This window comes from Otolemur garnettii, unplaced genomic scaffold, assembly GCF_000181295.1.
Source record: "Otolemur garnettii isolate 467f Iridium unplaced genomic scaffold, OtoGar3 scaffold00020, whole genome shotgun sequence".
NCBI lineage: Eukaryota > Metazoa > Chordata > Mammalia > Primates > Galagidae > Otolemur > Otolemur garnettii.
Window position 1 is genome coordinate 10,035,110 of NW_003852415.1, and position 21,948 is coordinate 10,057,057.

A 21,948-nucleotide genomic window follows, 5' to 3' on the forward strand; every position below is an offset into this window, starting at 1 on the left:
TGTGTTCTATCAATTTGCAAATCAAGGAGCAGCAACTATTTGCCCTCTTGCCATCTGCGGGTTTTCACATTCATTTCTTTATTCCTTTAATAGCATCTGAAAAATTTTTACTGATAAAACCTTTTCTTTGAAAATGCATATGATGTGTAGGTGTTACGATGGTATAGGCTTAGAACACCAAGTTAGAGAGTGTATAAAAAATAAATTATCTCCAACATTGTAATGAGTTATTCATCCCTAAGATAAAATCTTGCCAAGCCCAGTCATAGCCTTTCCTTCACAGACATGTGGAAAACCACCAGCACGAGAAGTTATACAAACAGTTAACTTGGCCCCGCCTGGTGGCAACACTGATGCTCAGCCTAATGTTGATCTTTGACCCTGGAGTCCCATAAACTTTCATCCTCAGGTCTCCCAGCTGCCTTATAATTGTAGTGGATGATTCCAGTTTCCACAGCTTTTGTTTGGAAGCTAACTGGGTGTCTAGGCCTGATTCACGTGAATTCCCCTATCAGGTGTTGTTGATTCCAAAGGGGTCTTAAATCACCCAGATTCCTTTTTGAAGTTAGCCATAAACAAGGAGATCTGGATTGGTTTTGTTCAGAAATGGGGTTTTAAACAAGAAGTGAAGTTCGGTAAGTTCAGGCCGTATTTTAACAGGTTCCAGGGTTTCTCACGGGTCTTCCAGAGTGAGTGGTTGCTGTATTAATTCCTTGTGGTCCAACTTTTGATTTAGGATATTTTCTTTTCCCAGATAAATACCAATTACAGCTGTGAATAAAAACAACAAGGTGCCTTAGTTACTAGTTTTCTTCAGGTCATAACATTAACAGAAATGTTTTAGCCAATACTACATAGCGCTTCCAGAGGAATAAACTCTCTGGCAGATGCTAATAGCTATTTTCCCCCAGGGTAGAGAAGGAGCCCTGGGTGATTGGGGGCTGGGGGTAAAAGGTACACTAAAGATTATTTTGACATTAGTTTACTTTGAGCTAATCACATCCAGGTGCCCCCAAATTATTGCTCAAAGTCCAAATGTTACCAAATATATGACTCCAGCACTCACTTTGATGCTAAAGTGTAGAGTTGATCCATTCCAGGACTCTCCCTTCGGACCCTTATGCCCTAGAATAAATTATGTATATTTGTCTTATAAAAGTAAGCATTTAAAAAAATTCTGACTCTGCACATGTCACTGACACTAGAATGTCTATAAATCAGTATCTGGTGAAATCATGATAAAATCGTTTTTAACTCTCTATGTTCCACTTGTCAAGTGACCAGATGTCTAGATTAAAACTTTTTCTCTCATAAAGTTTTTTTCTTACAAATGTTAAATGTTTATCATTTTGATAATGCTTAGAAACTCATGAAATGCAGGGAACCTGACATTTTCTACGTGAGGTTTTCAGGATATGGTTTGTTCAGCAAGCTATACTAACATTTCTTTAAAAAAAAAAAATAGCTCTAACTCTAATGAGAAGCCAGAGTTTTCTTTGGAGAACACTGTTTGTTAAGGGTGCAAAGTGAAGGATATTAAAATGTTACCTGCAAGAATAAGTTAATGACTATAGACAGGAAAAATCTTGATATTCTAGGTGTGGCTTTTATCCCACCTAACAACAAAAGAAACGTGATTAAAGTATTGTTTATCTGAGCCATAAGTTCCCAAGAAGATTGACTTCTCCTGAAAAATGTTTTGGAGTGGTAAAGTAGTAAATGATGAGAAGGGAGGATCAGCAATTGAGGGGAGGAAAATGCATTCTGGAGAATATTGTCCCTGTACATCTTTGGTAAATGTGCCACTGAAATGCTAATGATGGGCCCACCCCCAGGTGAAAGTCTCAACATCTTTTCTTAATGAGGTAGATATATTTTTAAGAGACTGTTACTAAATCCGTCAAAAATTCTTCACTGGACTCACAGCTGAGATCACCTCTCTTCTTGTGAGTTCCTGCCTAGATTCAGAAAGAAAGGAGCAGGAGGAGGCAGGTAAAGGGGAGATTTCTCAGTCACTGCCTGGGTTTGAATTTTGTCTCCTCTGATTTCTGCCACGGTGGTCACTCAAAGTTCTCTTTTCTCATCGAGAAGAAGAGATAATAATCGTTCTATATAATAACTGTTATTAATGAGAGACTAAGAGTTAATTAATGAATATATTCATATAAAAAGTACCTTTAAGTCATAAATAATAAGACTTGGACTGAAGGGAAATAATACTCCCATCTTTGTTCCAAGAGTAAAAGGCTCTAATTTCTTATTAGAAAAGCTTGAGTTCTAGTTATACTTCTGAAATAATCAGGAAGAACACTCTAGATTTAAGATTGAAGTGAAGTAAGTGTATTTTCACACTAAGTGAGTCAGTAAAATGACCAAATAGGCTCACAACAGCTCAGCTCAAATCGTGTTTCACATCAAAATTAGTTTGTTCCAAATTAAGTAAAATCATATCTTTCAGAAGTTGATGAAGCTCCAAATTTATAAGAAATTGCAAATGTGTCTTATGGAAAAAGCAGGGAATCAGAAGAGTCAAGCCCTGTAAAAAGAAAAAAAAAATTATTTTCTCCAAATGAACTGTTTGCATGTACAATTAATTCTTGGTAAAATTATACATATTATGTTGATTTATGGTTCATGATGGTGTGACTTAATTGCTTTGGAGAATACTTAGAGATTTCCATGTTGATCATATTACTTGAAAAATTATCTAACGAAGGTGACAATCTCCATCCTGAATGATCAAAGTTACTTTGCTGTTGTTTGAGCTGTTGTTTGAGCCTGCTTTATTTGACTACTATCTTCTGCCCTTTTGTAAGAGTCAGAGAGAATTGTCACAGAAATGTTACCAGCCACTTTTGAAAATCATCATTTATCATATATAATTCCTCCCTCGGGGAGATTCCTTATTGGTTGTGAGTAGTGAATAGGGTAAATGATTGAGCACTAATTCCCAGTCATTGTAAAATCTTCAATTAAAGAGATGGTAAAATTTATCAAAAATTCATGCTTGAGAGTGGCAAGGATATGATAGTGGAAAATAAATATGATATAATTTGGAAAATGTATCATTTGCTCTGTATTATGGGACTTGAGTGTAAAGTAGTCTGCGTGACGGATGGAATCTATTTTATGGACTGATATTATAGAATAATAACCCATTGGAAGTGAAAGTTAATCCTCAAATTTCCACAAGAGAAGTTTCCCCCTAAATGTCTTGGTATTGATTTTAAAGTAAAAGTTACCTAGGGAAAAAACATTCAAATATGTTTCAACGATAAACTGATACATTCAAGTATGTTTCACTGATAAACTATATATATAGTTTAGTTACATCTAATATTCTATAAAAATGAAATTAATATTTTTCGTTTCACATATTTAGAATTTCATGATCTTTACTGACAGCTGAAACTGATTTAGGCCAATGTTCAAAGGGTTGTACAGTACTAAGCATTTTGATAAGCTATGTCGTGTATTCATTCTTTCACGTGGCTCACAAATACCTGCTTTTCCCTCTTCCATTCTCTGTTTCACCCTGTTTCTGATCCTTTAGTCTCCTTCTCGTTGGTCACAAGTTAGTTCAGTCTTTTCCATGAAGTGTCCTTTAACAATTATACCCGTTCCCTAATATGTCTTTTGAGCCTTTTATATCTCTTGCAAACCCTTGAATTTAAACTTACTCTAGAAGTTCTTCACTGCAGATGGTGCTTTTAAAGCTTGTATTTTAAAACACCTTGTATTATACTTTTAAATATCTATTTCTGCATGTCTCTATTTCTCTGTAGACTGTATTCAATTCTCATCATCAGATTATAAGTAGCACACATCACAGTAGACTTCTCAGAGGTGCAAACAATTGCTGGTTAACTTTGTTGTTCAGTGGCTATATTAGATCAATTTCTAGAAAATTGTTAGAGATTCTATAGCCCATGTGAATAAGAACTCCAAAAAAATCGGATGAATAATTGCAAGAAAATATAGTCTGTAAAGCAAAAAAGCCTTTACATAATGGAAGAGATGTTCAGTGCTGCTGTTGGCAATATCACATTTGTGCTATGCACTGTGTTAAGCATCTGCTATACGGGTCAGCAAAGGGAATTAAGGGATGTCGTGTGAGAAGTAGCTGCCCTAGGCACAGCAAGGCCAGGATGGCTCTAAACTAATACTTGTAAAGTTAGTTAAATAGAGGAAAGAGTGATTAAGGCTGAGCTGCGGGTACTGTAGGAGATGTCTATCCTCTTAGTCATAGTCCCACCTAGGTGGTAATATTTGTGAAGTGTCTGTTCATTTTGGTTATAAGTGAGTTAATATATTCATTGAATTGTCTGCTGCACTTCTCTGATATATTAATCCTAACCCCAAATCAAAGGGATTATAGATTATATATAACATTTTTATAAGTACATATCTAAGCAAAGTGTTTTCATGGTACTGGAGAGGAATAATTTCGAGGTAGGGAACTTATTCCCTGGGGCTTTCACTTCCTGGTAATAACAATGATTGCTTTCCAGTGGAGGAGAAGCAGGGCCCAGAGAAACTTGGATTCATCATGTTGCAAGGTTGCTGTTGTTATTTGAGATAGAGTCTCACTCTGTTGCCCTGGGTAGAGTGCTGTGGCATCATCATAGCTCACAGCAACCCAAATATTTGGGCTTGAGCAATCCTCTTGCCTCAGTCTCTGGAGTAGCTTGGATTACAGGTGTGTGCCACAACACTGGGCTAGTTTTACCATTTTTAGTAGAAACGGGGTCTCACCCTAGTTCAAGACAATCTGAAAGTTCAAGACAATCTGATCTGATCTCGAACTCCTGACCTCAAGCAATCCACCTGCCTTGGCTTCCCAGAGTGCTGGGATTCTATGCTTCCCACCGTGCCTGGTCTCTGTTGGATCTTTTTTCATCCAACTGCTGTAATGAATTGAGGGAATAGGGTAACAAAAGTATTTAGTTCATTGTGCAGTTCAGTGGACTAAATGTGGTAAGGGTATAAGGAGCTAATATCAATGTCTGGCTTACATTAAGTGTCCAGAAAACTGGCCATTGCTTTTATGAATGCCTTAAATGCACAATCCTCCCTTTTCTTTATTTCTTTATTTTGTTTACTAAGAATATCTTGCTTCAAAATTAAAAAAAAAAAAAAAGAACATCCAAAATGGACGGAAAAAGCAGGAGGAAGAACTTGAACAGTCTGATGCTTTGAGAATTGCTGACTATCATTCTGTTCATGATGGGGTAGATGAAGCAGGTTATAAAACATTTGATCTCATTCCAGCCCTGGTGACCCTTTCTCAAACCCAGATGTTTAAATGACTGCTCAATGGGGATGTGTGGGATTATAAATATGTCCCATCTGCTGCTGCCTTCTGCCTGCTCTTGAGAGGTATAAAATCACCTGCTGCCCATGGCAGCAGCAGCAGTCCCTGTTCCAAACCATGGGAATATTAAAAGGTGACCAGAAACCTCTCTTTTGGCAAAGCCTTTCAACATTCACCTAATGGGAATAAAAAAGGTCAAGGCAATCACTTTGTTAATGTGCTGTGGGACAAAGTGCTATGGGAAATATTTATAACTTAATTGAGAGATGTGACTCCGATTATCATAAACAAAAATGAGAATGCACTTAAATGTTTAACTCTAGAAACCAGAATGTATGTTTGCAACATTGTATGAACCACCTTATCCTTTTCTTCAAATGAGCCCTTACCTGCAAGCATATTAATCTCTTAGAAAAATAAGATCTTATCGTTAGAATATGTAATGCTAATCATAGTATTTGAGCAGTAATCTATTGAAGTTTACAGTTCCTTTGCTTTCTATTATTCTGTATTTTATGATCCAATTTTTTTTGATGATTTCTTTCATTCACTTTGCACCCCATAATGACTTTATTGTGGGTTTATTTACTTGTCATCATCTTTCTGCTTTATTAGGTAATGCTTTCCAGGAGATCTGGGACCTTATTTCTCCTATCTCTTACATGTAATACTTAGAAATATGGCAAACAGTAGACACTAAACAGTATGGAACATATCAAAAATTAATAAAGATCATGTATATTGTCTAAAATGATTCCCTGTGATGAATATCAGAATTCCCTGTGATGAATACTTAACCCAATAGAAACAGGAAAATAATTCCAGATTTTCTTATACTTTAATTCCCTGGTTCCTTCTTTAGCATAAGACCCTACAAATCTGTTAACATATCTTTGGACTAAAATTTAAAAAAAGAAGGCAATAGGAAAGCAGCCTTCATGATGTTGTTCTGCAGATCTAACTCTGTGGTAAATGCTCTTTTAGTTGAAAAAAAACACACATTGAAGTGATTTTATTTACATAGAGAAGAAACCATCAGAGATAGGTAGATAGAGAGAGAGAGATAGATCCATTCAACCTATTATCTAAACTGCCTTGAACATGTGACAGTAGAGAGATTTAGAAGGTGCTGGTGTTTTGGTCTTTTTTATTTTTTGTTTCTCTTTTGTCTTTCAGTCTCTCTAGTGATGACTTGTGTCTATTCTATTTAGCTTTTCTGTCAGTTACAAGCTACTTGATTTTGTACAAACTCTTCGAACTCAGTTAATACCAGTATTTTAGGTGTTAATCAAAATCAAACAGCACCTGATTTTTTGTTAGTGGCAGACGATGCATGACAGGTGAAAGCAGTTTGTAAACTGTAAAATAGTATCCCAGTATCAGTGGGTTTCCTACTGTCAATCGTCAGATGTGCCAAAAGGCCCCTGATGCCCTCAGAAACATTATAATGGTGTCACAGATAAATAGAAAAATTAAGTACTGATTAAAGGAAGGTTTGGAATCTTCTAATGTGTAAAGTTACAAATTAAGATGGAATTTTAGCCCAAGGTACCTATGTCACTCCATGGTTGTATATTATTTTGTAACTTACAAGATAGTTGTTACATAGTTGTTACTACAACTAATGTATGTCTCTAATACTGATGTTTCCTTTCTGAGTTTGTTTTTTCTTCAATTAAAAGATAATTTCATATTTTGCATATAATTAGGCAAACATGTGGCCCATGCATTCTCTACTAATACTGAATATTCACGAAGCTTCTGAAACTTAAGCATGCATAAGAATTACTTGGAGTGATGATTTCCCCACAGATTGCTGGGTCCCATTTCTAGAGATTCTAAGGCTGCGGGGCTCAGATGAGATCAGAATCTTTCCACTTCCAACAAGCCCTCCAGTCCTGATGATGATATTGGGTAACTGGAACTTTGTTCTTGGAGTGGTGGTGAACAAGAACCAGCATAAGTGATTTCCTCACTAATTAACAGGAAAAAGAGAAAGATATTGCAAATGGATTAGTACCATATTTTTATTGAGATTTTTAAAATTTTGAGGAAAACTTTTTTTTTTTAGTACCAATATAGGAAAAGTAGATTTTGAAATGTGTGGTGTATAGGTCAAATTCCTTTGTAATCAGACCCTGAGGTGAGATTTGCATAAAAGAATATTAATGAGGGCTATTCTTATGAATGGCACTTTTAAGAGAAGCAGGATTGGGTGAAGTGAGAATGTTGAAATGTGATGTCATTGATATTGACACAGCCAATTCAGTAGAGAGCTTTGGAGAAGTGATACCTCCCTGGAGTTGTTCCCATTGGAGGCCAGGCTTTTTACCCTCACACTAACCAGTAATTCGTTGTAAGCCTTATCTGGAGAGAGAGTGTAATAATGGGTGAAGCAATATCGTTCAGGAGAGGACTTGAGAGCAATGCCTGGAGAAAGATTCAGCTGTAAGTCCTCAAAAATCAACACTTCTAGGGCATGAATACTTTGTATGGAGGAAGGGAATTTAACGCTATGGTCTAATCCACTAAAGATTCCCTTATCTGATATATGGAATTAGTTCAGTTTCACTGGGATATAAGTATTGAAGTCTATACTTCAGTTGTAGATCACTTGATTTAAAATCATGTATTACTTCCCACTGAAATATCTACAGTTGTTGAGACAGGAAAAGTGAACCAGAAGTCTGGTGTGTACCACCTGCCTTGCATTTTTTTTTTTTTTTGGTTGTTTCCTGCTTTAGAATGAACAATGGACTAGAAATAATGTTTCAGCACTTTAGTTTCAAAATTGTCAGTATAAAGTTTGCAAAATAAAATATGCAGGGGATAAAATGTTCTTTGAACTACTTCACCTTTTCATTAAAGCAATTTAGTAATTGTTTTGGCTTGAAATTATGACATTTGCCTTAACCCACCCCATGAACTCAACAAATACATTAACTAACTGTGAAATAACTAGACTTACCAGATTATTTTATTAAAATATACTATATCACATTCATAGATGTGAGAAGGGATACTATGAATTATCTAGCCCCCTTCTTCATTTTATAGATTAATGAATCAAGTTCTAGGGATTTATTATCATTTATTCTTTCATACAGTATTTATGGAGCTGCCATAATGTACCAGGCAGCTGGCTGAGTGCAAAGGATAAAATACAGAATTAAAAAGACCTCTCCCCTTGTTCATATAGCTTAAATTTTTGAAGGGTGTTTAATTAAAAAAAAGAAAAAATATAAAAATATAAAGAAAGAAGATAGCTGGAAATCTTGTTACAATTGAATCAATGACCAAATTATAATAAAGAAAATAGGAACAGGATCCATTTGGGAGTAAGCAAAGATCTCTTTAAAATCTGCAAAAGGAGCTCCTCATTTCAATAAATTGGACAGTTTGCTGAGTTAGGTGGGGAGTTGGGTGTCACGAGGTCATATAGGATGGCATGTGAAGTATCCGGGTTACATGAGAAGGTTGGATTTAGAAGTTGGAAAGTCATTAAAAATGCTATAATGTGGAGGTGGGCAGGAAAAGAATAACTTGGCCCAATCACGCCAAACTTCTGGAAGTCACTTTATTGTTGTAAGTGTGAGGTCAGCATTAAGGGCACATTGGGGAAAACCAGGCAGAGAATTGCTGCAGTTGCCTAGGTGTTTAGATATTGTTTAGACATCAAACCAAGGACATTTTTATTCTTTTATGTTATAAACAAACTACAGTTTCATACTTCAGAATACAGTCAAAGCTTCTGAAGGAGAGAAATTTTCTTCAATACATAGGCCTTATTTTATTTATTTATTTAATTTTTGTTAAGTTTTTTGTTTGTTTGTTTGTTTTGCAGTTTTTGGCCAGGGCCGGGTTTGAACCCACCACATCTGGTATATGGGGCCAGAGCCCTACTCCTTTGAGCTACAGGCACCTCCCCATAGTCCTTATTTTAATATATCTGTTTATGAAGTATTGATTTCTGAGCATTCTATTTGTTTGTAAATATATAAAGTTACCTTCCTTTTGGGAAAATGTTTTTACTAGAATTTTGTTTATTCATTTTACTCCTTTCCACATTTTAAATATGTCATTCAATCCTATTCCAGCTCCTGGTATGTTTTGTTTATAAACAAATGTTATTTTGCTCTTTTGACTGATTTTAAGATTTTTGTTTAGTCTCTGTATTTTTGCAGTTTGACTGAAGGGCGGGATTGTTGTTATTTCTCGAATATGTGAGTTGACATATTTCATTAGTCTGAGAAATTTATCAGCCATTATTCCTTCCAATATTGCTTCTGCTTCATTTCTTTCTTTTCTCCTCTGGGACTTTGCCTTTGATATGCCTTTGATTAAGTCTTTTATGCTTCTTATGCTCTGTTGTAATTTTCCCTTTTCATTTTTCTTTCATCTTTCTGCTTTGCTTTGAATACTTTTTATTCAACTAAGTTTACTAATGCTGATTCTTATTCTGTTCGAGCAATGATGAAATCATCAAATGAATCCTAAAATTCAGGCTCTTTATTTTTCAGTTATAAGATAATAATTTTATTCTCGTTTATAGATATCAAATCTCATTGAAATACTTCTTGTATCTTTTCCCATCTTGACCCACATACATATGGGAAAATCTCTCTCTATGTGTATGCTAGACTCATCTAGATTGCAGCATGATATCTATACAATAAATATTATTTGGTGAAAGAGACTAACTAACGGGACAATTCACATCTCTTAAGTTAAACTGACTCAGTTAACTGAATTAGTTTATGTATATAATCCATATATAATAGGATAATACGGAGAGGGGTAGGAGGAATTCAGTACTGTCAGTGGTTTGAAATTCTGTTAGCTACTTAGGACTCACCTGGTATGGGGAAGGAGGCAAAGATTTTTTAAAAACCACACTGTTTGCTTACCACTTCCTATGTATTGTATTACATTTTCATAGATGAACAGTCATTAGTATTTTTTTTTGGAACTCTGAGTGACTATGATATTCACCAAGGTTGGCCTAGTCAGTTAGTGACTTAACCATGATCTTTCTTTTTCTTTCTTCTTGCATGAGGATCCTTAGGAAGAATTTGTAAGAAAAAAATGAATGGACAGCGAAACGAAATTAATGGACAGCAAAAGATTCTGCAATCTTTAGAAACTTTCCTCAGTTTTTTGAGGGTAATGAATGAATTCGTTCATTAAGGAGAGTACTAGAAACATTACTTACCACCAAAAAAAGATATTAAACAAATATTTCTAGAGGATTATACAGAGACAAAAAGAAGTGATGTTAAATGAGTAATAGTAAATCTTGATAATGTTAAAGGTATATTAAATGAACTTCTTTTGGAGTATTACAAAAGCACATTTGGAAAAAAAAAATTATATTTGGTGATGTTTCTGCCAAATACTGAGATTGCTTGCTTTTAAATTGGGCCACACTGTCATGAGTTAATGGCTTCTATTCCATGAAATCAAATCAGTAATTTTTTTTTTTTTTTTTGAGACAGAGCCTCAAGCTGTCCCCCTGGGCAGAGTGCCGTGGCATTACAGCTCACAGCAACCTCCAACTCCTGGGCTCAAGCGAGTCTCCTGCCTCCGCCTCCCAAGTAGCTGGGACCACAGGCGCCCGCCACAACGCCCGGCCATTTTTTGGTTGCAGCCGTCATTGTTGTTTGGCGGGTCCGGGCTGGGGATTCGAACCCGCCACCTTAGGTGTACGTGGCTGGCGCCTTAGCTGGTTGAGCTATAGGCGCCGAGCCAAATCAGTAATTTTTTATTAGCATTCTTCACTTTTCATTGCCATTCAAATCTATTTTATAATACTTCCTTTAAATATTCTTTAACCATGACTCTGTAATAACATACCTTTTTATTTTCATTCTGTTTATCTTATTATTCTTCTTCAATTTCCAGTTTTGGCTCAGCTCCACCATAAGGTCTTAGAACATATTACTTTTACAGATGCTATTTTCTTCTCATTCTGTATCTTTTCTTTGAAATTTCATGGCCACGTTAATTTTTATAGTATTTCTCTAGTATAAGCATTTTCTCTGAATTTTTAACTGCCTACTTATCGACCTTTTTAGGATATTTCAAATGCAGTTCAAATTCTACATACCCCAAATGAAGTTAATGATCTCCACTGCACACCTATGAATGATACCCTCTGAAGTTATGCAATGTAATAATATTTTCAGATCACGATATCTCTGAATGTTTTCATCTGTGTTCACAGCCAAGAGTCAAAGTTTAATTTCTGATCCTTTTTCTCTTTCCCCAAATCGTCATTGAGTTCTGCCCTTGTGTCATATATTTCCACAAATTTCTCTTCTTATCTTACAGAAAGCTTAATAGAGTACACAATTATGTATTTCCATGATGAGATGATCAAATCAATGTTAACTCCTTCAGTAGGCCAAATGCTCCATGAAACCATAGATTATTATTTGTTTTCTTTGCTATTCATTATTGTAGACCTAGTATAGAACATAATGTTGATATATAAAAGGTGTTTAATCCATTCTTTCTAATAAATTAAAAAAACATAACAAATAAATTTATATTAATGAAGTATCTCAAATCATTTTTCAAGATTATGTGAATATTTTTAAATAATCAATTCACATTTACAGCTGAATATTTCCTCTCTTTCTTTCTTTCTTTCCTTCTTTTTTTGAGGCAGAGTCTCACTATGTTGCCCTTGGTAGAGTGCTGTGGTGTGGGTCACAGTGATCTCAAATTATTGGGCTTACGCGATTCTCTTGCCTCACCCTCCCAAGTAGCTGGGACTACAGGCACACACCACAATACCCGGCTATTTTTTGTTTCAGTTGTTACTGTTGTTTAGCTGGCCTGGGCTGGTTTTGAACCCATCAGCCTCAGTGTATGTGACCTGTATATCACTATGCTCTTTAAGTTAAGTATAACCTTAGTTAACCACTATGCTACAGGCACCGAGCCTACAGCTAAGTATTTCTAAGTTTTTTTATACAGTTACATTTACTTTGAATAATCCCTAATAAACAAAAATATTCAGCTTAATGAGTTCATATCTACTCTACTTAAGAGGAGAAATAGGCCAATTAGGAGAACAAAGTTTTCCACTTATTTTACACATTTTTAAGTAGCAACAGATACTGAGTAGTGTTTAGAAGTAGTGCACAGGTCTTGCTAATTAAAAAACATCTAATATTAATAAATTCCTGTTAAACAAAGACAGAATTTAAATAATGCATAAAAATGAAAGCATGAATGAATAATATTTTTCAATGATCTAGAAAGGATAAACCCAATTTCCAATTTGATCATTTTGTATAACATATTTTCTATGAATATTTTCAATACCTTATTGCCTTAACCAGCAAGGTCAGGGAACTTGGCAACATTTCTATCAAATTCTTCCCTTGTCCATATTATTTTGATTAAGTTTTTAAAACCCCAAATAGTATTTGTAGGTAAATATCATTGTAGTGCTGGACGTGATCAGCCATAGCAAGTTTTGACCTTCTTGAAGCTTTTTATGGGCAATTTTGATTAAAAATAAAGTCTGAATCCATCTAAGCAATGTCAGTGTTAGAACACATCGGAACGTGTTTCTTCTCGGCTGAACTTTCACTTCCATTCAGCTCAATGACCCACAAGCAAAGACCAAATTTACAGATCATTATATTTTTAACAAAAACATAGTCATATGCAAAAGGGAATGTTGTTTATTAAACGACAGCTACAGATGTCTACTAAGTTCTTTGCATGAATATCAGAAGGCTCTTAACATCTTCTGTCCTGGTTGACAGAGAACATGTTTACAGATGAATCATAATTTAGCTATAGATAAGCTTTGACTTGCAACATGAGAAGAATATGTAATATCCTCAGAAGACGCTTTATGCAACAATTTTTTATCACAAATTTTCTAACAGTGCTGGCACATTGTAGGCGCGACCTCTGTGTATTCTTTCACTCTCTACATATGTCTATGTTGATGTCAATATTTGTTTATAGCTATTTAACAAGCAAATGACTGAATAATATGTTTTTACTGAAATGACATTCAAAACATAACAAGTTCCAGAAAAATACAAATAGATTATAATTCTATGCTTTCCAACGTTATAACTGGATTTAAAACAAATCAAGGACAACAATAAAAATACTACAATATGAGAAGGAAACAGTTCTGCAGACCTCCAAAAGAATAAATTCTTCAAAACGTTTTAAGGTATTATGATTATCGTCATGGACAAAGTGTTGTAATTAGGCAGGTACAATAAGTGGCCCCGTGTCTAAGAATATGTAATGTACCCGCAAGAGAAATCACTGTAACTGAATAACAACTACCAATAGCTGGTTTTCAATCAACTGCTAGGTCTCTTTTATGCTCTCTGCAATTTACAAGAATACATTTCTGAGCTTGGAATCACGCGGCCACTGCCCAGAATTGGAAGTGCAACTGTGATTGTAAATGTTACTTATTTCATAAAGAAATCAAGTTTCCTGCCTCCTTTTCATTAACAACCAGCTGTACGTATTCAGACTCCAAGGGCTGGCATGATATACTTAGGAACATATTGAAAACTAAATACATCATTTTATTAACTTAAAGAGCATCCAAACCTGTAGCTGTGTGTATAACAAAATGAATATTTCAACATTCAATAGTTAGGTCAACTATTTTGTTTTGCTTTTATATTATAAGTAACAATATAATACAATGACATACAGCCTGGCATGGGATGATTATCCCCTAGGACATAAAGCTCATGAAAGATACAAGGATTAGGCTTATTATGTGAAAAAATTGACATATGTTACAATGAGGTCAGCAGAAATGAGCAAATCTGTGATAGGAGGTGGAGTCCTGGTTAGGTCGCCAACATTGTGTGACTTTGGATGCATCACTAAAGTCTTTAGATTTTTGTGTCATCACTCATACACAGATAACAAGGGTTCAAAATAATTTATAGCTTATAGGATATTAGATAGCATCAAATGATTTGATAAAGGACTTTCAGGTTAATGTGGTTAGCTATTGCATCTGAGTTATTTTCTATAGCTTTATAAGTGAAATGCACATTACAATAAGTGCTTTCTCAGATAGCCATGAACATTTCTGATCCTTAATGATTTTATTCCTCAGTGGTCTGTTACTTTTGTCAATGTGCATTTAAAGGCTACACATCGAATAGTGTGATATATTGCGGGATAGAAGTAGACCAGTTACAATGAATGGCAATGCGAGATGTGAATCATCAGTAAGAGGCGGTCTTCAGAAAGGCCATTGAGAGTGAGGACATATATACAAAGATGGGGCAATTCTGAGGAAAAAAAGAGATTAAATTAATGGAAGCAAAAAAGTCAGCTATGGAGCATTGATCAATATGGAATATGGTGTGTGTGTGGGAGGATATGTGTGTGACATTTGTAGAAAAGGATTCATACATAAATATTAAAAAGCCATCACATTTGGCCTATTAATTCTACCTCTAGGGATTTTATCTGACAAAAAAATTCAGAAATTCACATAAATATTTATATATAAGAACATTCATGATAGAAGGAGTATAAGATTTCAATATACAGAGATGATTAAATTAATTTCCATTCATTCATGACAGCAACGTTGCTGGAATTAAATTATGGTTGATATTTCTTTCAAAGAATGTTGTATGAAGTGTTTATTATACAATATTAACAAAAGTACACGGCAAAAATCTGAGTAAATGACAGTCAGATCCCAATTCTTTTTTTCTTTAATATGTAACATGTGTCTTATCAGTAGTGTTTGATCAGAGAAACAGAACCACTCTATGTAATATAAATAAGAAATTTGCCGTAGGGATTAATCCTTACACAATTGTGGGAGCTGGCACAGAAGTCTAAGCAAAACCTTGCCTCTGAGTTTGATGACAAGCTGAAATTCACTATAAGTCAGCAGGCCCGGCAGTCAAAAAGAGAGCAAAGTGAGGGAGAATAGGGCAGATGGTGCTAACATGGGCAAACTGACACTTAGGACAACAAACTGAAACCCATCTTTATCTCTTATGGCCCCTTAACCCCATAAGGGGGATACAGAAAACACAGAGAAACTGGAATGTTTTGCTACAGAGATGCACATAGGCCTGGCTCAGGACTCAATAGGCAGAAGAAGATCGGATGGGATCAGCTGCAGAGTGTCTGAACCACCGTGTGCTATGGGCCCATGACCATCTTTAATTTCCAGTCCAATTTTCTGCCACCTTCTTCCTCCCCAGTTCTTTTTTATTTCGGATACAACAGAAGTTAGTGGATTACTTGGAATTATTCTATAGTTTTAAAAGAAAAAAAAACATAAATATCAACTCATCTGGTGATTTTATTATCTATTTTAGGTTACATAAAATAATTTTACAGTGTTTTGTTTATTTTTGTTTATAATTCTTTGGAGCGTTATATCTGTTGAAGCAATCTCCGGGATAAAGCCCAGGCTTTCTCTTGCGTATCTCATCATAGCAAATAGAAAATGGTTTTTCTCCTTCCACCTTTTTCATTTCTTCTGCTGCGAACTGTGCAATCCTTCATTGCTTTTTTTTTTTTTATTTTGCATTATAAAATGCATCTTCCCATTTAGCCTTTCCTCGGTGTCAGAAGATGATAGTCTTCCCCTCTGTTTTGAATTTCTGTTCCTCACATTGTTCACAAGCTCAGAGATGAGATTTTTTTCTGTAAGAAAAGTGTGTTCGCACTTTTTCTCCACTATCCTCATCTAACGTGTAAAGGATGTGTCTGTTCACAACTGCAACTTCCATCAGACACACACTGATTGTTTCCCACCATTTCTTGGGCCTCCTTATAAATCTGTAATATCCACGGTACTGATCAGCTCTGTCTAACCCTCCCCCAGATGTTGTAATTCTAAAATAACTGTCAAATTTTCAAATCGAATAGGCTGTTTCTCCCTATAACCAGTGATCAATCGTGTTCAAGGGCCAGGGAGCGTACTCAGCATTGTCACTAACCTCTTATCCTGGAATGAGAAATGCATCATTTTCATGTCACATTTATAGGTACATAATTCATATTCCTCAAGTTTCTTCTTAGATCACTTGGAAAATTCTTCCTTGCAGCTATAACTTTTCTGTTTCATGTTTTTTCCACTTTATGCAATTTCCACCCAAGTTGAGGGAGGGCTTGTGTAGAACCTGTCAGCAGAGATGTAATAGGCTGAACCGTATGCTTGCAAAACTTGTGCCAAATGAATCACTACTCAAGATATAAATGGCAAATCAGGATGAATACAACTTTCTGTTGTTGTCTTGTCATAATAGGGAATGTGAGAAAACACATAACCATGTTTTAAATCACATACACAAAAACACAACCAAAAATAAAAATGTGTCGGAAGTCTTCCGACAGAGTAGAACAGGGAAATCATTATGTCAGAGAGGTCCCACGTAATATTGGGAAGGATTTTAAGAGAATCTTTTCCCCCTTTCCCCTGCCTTGTCATTTGTGTCTTCCACTTTCACCCCAATCTCTCTGTAGTCTAACCTAACTTGAAATCGCACAAGAAAAGGAATCTGGGGTAGCCCGTTCCAGCTGAGCTGAGCTGACATGGTGCAAAGTCATTTCATGTTCATTTCATGTGTATTAATGTAAATGTCTATGATAATGAGATTAAGTAATATTTAGAAAGAAATCAATAGACTTTATAGATTATAGATGCTATTTTTCTTTTTTACAATGTCCTATTTTTAGACTATGTTGTTATTTCTTTTTCTTTTTCTTTTTTTTTTTTTTTGAAACAGTGTGTCACTTTGTCATCCCTTGGTAAAATGCTGGGGCATCATAGCTCACAGCAACCTCAAACTCATGGGCTCAAGGGATTCTCTTTTGAGTAGATGGGACTACAGGTGCCTGCCACAACCCCTGGCTATTTTTAGAGACAAGGTCTCACTCTTGCTCAGGCAATCCACCCACCTCGGCCTTCCAAGTATGAGGATTATAGGTGTGAGCCACTGTGCCTCGGCCCACTTTTTTTTTTTTTAAATCAGAATAAAATGTTCGAAATGATTTCAACATATGAATCAATAAAAAAACTAGATGACAGCAGTTCACAAAGATATTAAAAGAAATGAGAGCTAACAAATGCCTGTAAGAACAAAAAGAAATCAAAATATAATAATGGACGGTGAAAAATCTGGATAAATATCAACAATTGTGACGTAGAACTGATATTCTAATATACTCATAAATGAACAATATATGACTAGCTCAGTGAGAAAGATAGACATGGGAGAGAATAGAAAACGTACCAAAGATAGACAAATAAGCATGTGTGAATTAGGCTCTTAACACATAAAAGAATTAAAGCAAGAATTTTTTTGATCAATCAAGTTATCAACTTTGTAAAAGGGAATAGTTCAGGCTGAGGAGGATTTAAAGAAATGAACATACTTTCAATCATTGCTGGTAATTTGCTATAATTATTTAAAGGATATTCATAGGAAAGTATATATTGCCAGATTTAAGACAGTTGTATATAGCTGACAAAATCTCTTCTACTGATCTCCTTTCAGAAAATTTTCAGGATTTGAGACATTTGCTTGGCTTATCAGGGAAAATTAATTTCTTTTTCAGCTTTTCTGAGTACTGTAGAAGAAAGGAAATCTTTAGCATAACGTGACCCGAGGTGTGTTTTTAGCTACAGCACCCTGGATATTGATATAATCAATGATCTGGAAGGAACTTTTCACACTTCTTAATCCAATTAACTCTTTTTTAAAGTGGCAAATTTAGACAGAACTCCCTACATCTTTAAAGCATGGTAAAAAGAAAGATTCAAGATCAGACCCAGAGTATGAGAGTAGTTGTGTTATGTCAGACATTTCAAAACCTCTCTGTTATTATAGAGGGCAGTAATATGCCTTCTTATCATTTCATAGAATCATATGATAAGCCAACGCTATCAAATGTGAATACAGTAAAAAACTGTAAATTAACAACAGTACAACAGTGACACCACAGAGACGCCCATGCCAATACACAGTTTTCTTCATAACGCTATTTTAGATCATCATGTGAAGTAAAATTAATTAGACAAGAACAAAACCCACATATGTTCCTCTCTGATGTGTATCATAGTAGGCAGAGTTATTCCAGCAAGATAATTTTATTATTTTTTTCTATGTTTTGTGTTGAGGTGAGGGCATTTGTAGTTGAAAAATTACATGCTTTCATGACAAACATAATTTTAGCTGCAAAAATGGAGTTCAACTTTGAACAGTCTGCACTGATAATATTCGTACATCCTTCCATGACAGAGAAATTCAATATCATGCTGCCTTCCAGCCGATAACCTGAGTGCCAATCTTGTCTCGGCTCCTTACAAACAGGCGCTAGCTAGTTGTTGGGAAGCAAATTCGGGGCTGGCAATCAGACCTTCTTTCTATTAAGTTCCTGTTGAGCTGCTGCACAGACAAATGACTTCACTCATCAGAGCAAACACACTCCAGCAGGATAGATTTTAGGAATTGTTTTGCTTGGCATTGATGGGTAACCCACAAACTCCAATAGACCATACGTTGTTGTTGTTTTAACAACAGTAAAGGAAAAGAATTTTGTGAGCGATGTGATAGCTGATGAGTCACTACATATTCTATGTAGGCTGTAACCAAACAGGAAATATCCCGACTTCAGGGTCTGTGATCTTTTAATCCAGTTTCTTGTGACAAATACTTAATTTTCTGCTTGCCATTGGTTAATGCCTTAATCAGAAATCTCTGTCAAAAAAAAAAATCAATGACTAAGTATCTCCTGTTATTAGCTATGACATATAACCTCAAAACAAAGAACAACAACAACAAACAAACAACAAACAAAAAAAACCCTGGGACAAATAAAATGAGATTTTTTTTCTTTCATGTATCCAGCCTGACTGTTTTCTCATGCTGATTATTTGCTGAGTTGCACCTGCTCCCCAATTATAGCTTAATCATGTCCTTTGGAGTTCACAGCACTCATTAGCATTCTCCACTCTGCCCCTGAACTTTGATGTCAAAACAAAGCCACATCCCTCATACCTGGAGGTCCAGCAAATGTCTAAGTAGGCTCAGAAAGGGATCTAAATATCAAAGGCAAAACAGGAGACTGACCAAATCCCTGGTTTATTTTACTTGAAGTCAAAAGATTTCCTTTAATTTTTTGGCTTTCATGGATTATCCACTGCTAGGGGATGCTATTTTCAGAAGAAGATTAATCTTGTACATTGCCTACAATCCTGTTCAAGAATCTGGCTGGCAGAATGAAAACAGCAAGGAGTGGAACAAGGGTGCCTCAAGCCCTTTGGAGGAAAGTCTATAGCAATTAAGCCGGTGGGAAATCCAATTTGAGTTATGGTATTTTACACAGTAAGAAAAATGCAGAATGAACCTGGAATCTTGCTGACTTTTGTGCCTTTATTGGCCTTTAATTTTGCTAAGGTTTTAGAATGTTAACGATGACGCCTAGCTTTGCTCTTTTGAGCTAGAGAGTACTGATGAACATACGTACTCTAGACACAAGGCTGTCATCATAGAAGAAAAAAAACACAAGTAAAATAAGATGTTCACTTACAAAAGTGTTTTGCTTATATGTCCAATTTTCCCAAGCTATGAACCTGGTGTATGAAAGTATGATCCATGAAATCATTTGAGAGAAGATGCTGACCCAGAGGACTGATAGCGTTAGTCAATATTAATACACTACACACTAGAAACCTGATAGCATTAGTTAATGTTAATACAACTACACAACTAACCACCCTAATGATAAGCTCCTAGGTTGTCCTCTCCGTCAGGGAATGAATCACGACATACCTTATTGCACTTAAGCACTGCTTGTCTATTTTTTCATGACTGACATTTTTCTCTACTTTCAGATATAGGCTTATTAAGTCAGGAAATTTAGAAAAAGAGTAAAGCAAAAATAACGTCACCACCTAGGAAAAACACTGCAACCAATCTAGTACATATCATTTAATTCCTTCATATCTCCATATGTTTCATTGATATGGTAAGGACCTACCTATTGTATCCAAAATCATATGCCGTTATTACTTTCAATTTTTGTCTTAATATATTATTTTAACAATATTTAACTATTCTATGAGGATGTTTCTGGAGTTACTTTATATTATATCAAATAGCTGAGGAGCTATTTATATTGTGTAGGTTGAACTAATTATTTCACATAGGATGTCATTTTCACCAAATTTTCAGTATAATGAACATTAAAATGTGCTAAGAAAAAATGCCCTGTAAGAGAATATTAGATATACTAATATTTAAAAAAACTTATGTAGCGAATTACCCTCCAGGATTTTATAATATACAGTGATAAGGGTAATATTTCTTTGCTTTGAAAGAATATTGGATAGTATTTCTGTGTTATAGGAGACATGTAAATTAGCTTCTCTGTGCCTTAGTTCTATTATTCATAAAATAAGGAAAATAACTATACTTGTTGGTATTGGGTCTTTGATGGCATTGAGAGCATGTTTGTATGAAAAACAAATGGCTTGGATGTTACTTTAATTTTAGAATTAATATACAAACTTTCTAAATGCCAACTTCTCATTAAGCTTTATGTTTAACCTCTAAATTTTATTATTCTACTTACAGATCTAAGATATTTTAACATTTTAAAATTACCTCTGAATAAGGTTTGGTCTCATTCATATATATAATTAGTGCCAAACATTTTAAATTTAAATGTATGCCATTTGGTTTTATTTTAAATCATGTAATCACCTGACTTAATACTTACAGATGCTTAAATAATTATGAAAAACTACAATAAATTTATAAATGTGCTAAAACATGTCATAAGAAACATGTGCATAAAATTAGTAAAATTTAAAATTGAACTTAGTACATTTAAAATTAAAGTAAAAAATCTAGATAGAATAACAAACATACTAAATTATAATTGTGAATCTATACAATTAAATTTAGGGGCCTAATTCTCTTAAATTAACTATTTGAACATAATTTTTCTAATATACATAGATTTCTTTCCTCCAGGATAATAAGACATTGTTCATTTTCTTAACTATCTCTACCCTTCATTCTAAACTTTGTTGATTTACAATTTGCTGATCATCATGCCTACTTTGGCAGCACATATACTAAAACTGGAACAATACAGAGAAGATTAGCACAGCCCCTGTGCAAGGATGACATGAAAATTTGTAAAATGTTCCATATTAAAAAAAAAAGAAAAAAAAAAAAAAACCATGGGCTCAGTGCCTATAGCTTAGGGAGTAGGGCACCAGTCACATACACTGAAGCTTGAGGGTTTGAGCCTGGGCTGGGCTTGCTAAAACAACAATGATAACTGCAACCAAAAAATAGCCAGGCATTGTGACAGGTGCCTGTAATCCCAGCTACTTGGGAGGCTGAGGCAAGACAATTGCTTCTTAAGCCCAAGAGTTTGAGGTTGCTGTGAGTTGTGACACCACAGCACTCTACTAAGGATGACATAGTGAGACTCTGTCTCAAAAAAAAATAACAACAACAACAACAAAAACATGGCTCAGCACCCGTAGCTCAGTGAGTAGGGCACTGGCCACATACACTGAGGCTGGTGGGTTTGAGCTCGGCCCAGGCCTGCTAAACAACAATGACAACTGT

At 35.2% G+C, this 21,948-nt stretch overlaps 1 non-coding gene across 1 annotated transcript; it reads left to right on the plus strand.

Annotated features, from left to right (window-relative positions):
* The first annotated feature begins 21,423 nt into the window (after positions 1-21,423).
* On the plus strand, positions 21,424-21,526 carry LOC111724253. The gene has a single exon (XR_002772583.1). It is a non-coding gene; the product is annotated as a U6 spliceosomal RNA (small nuclear RNA).
* The last annotated feature ends 422 nt before the right edge of the window (positions 21,527-21,948 follow it).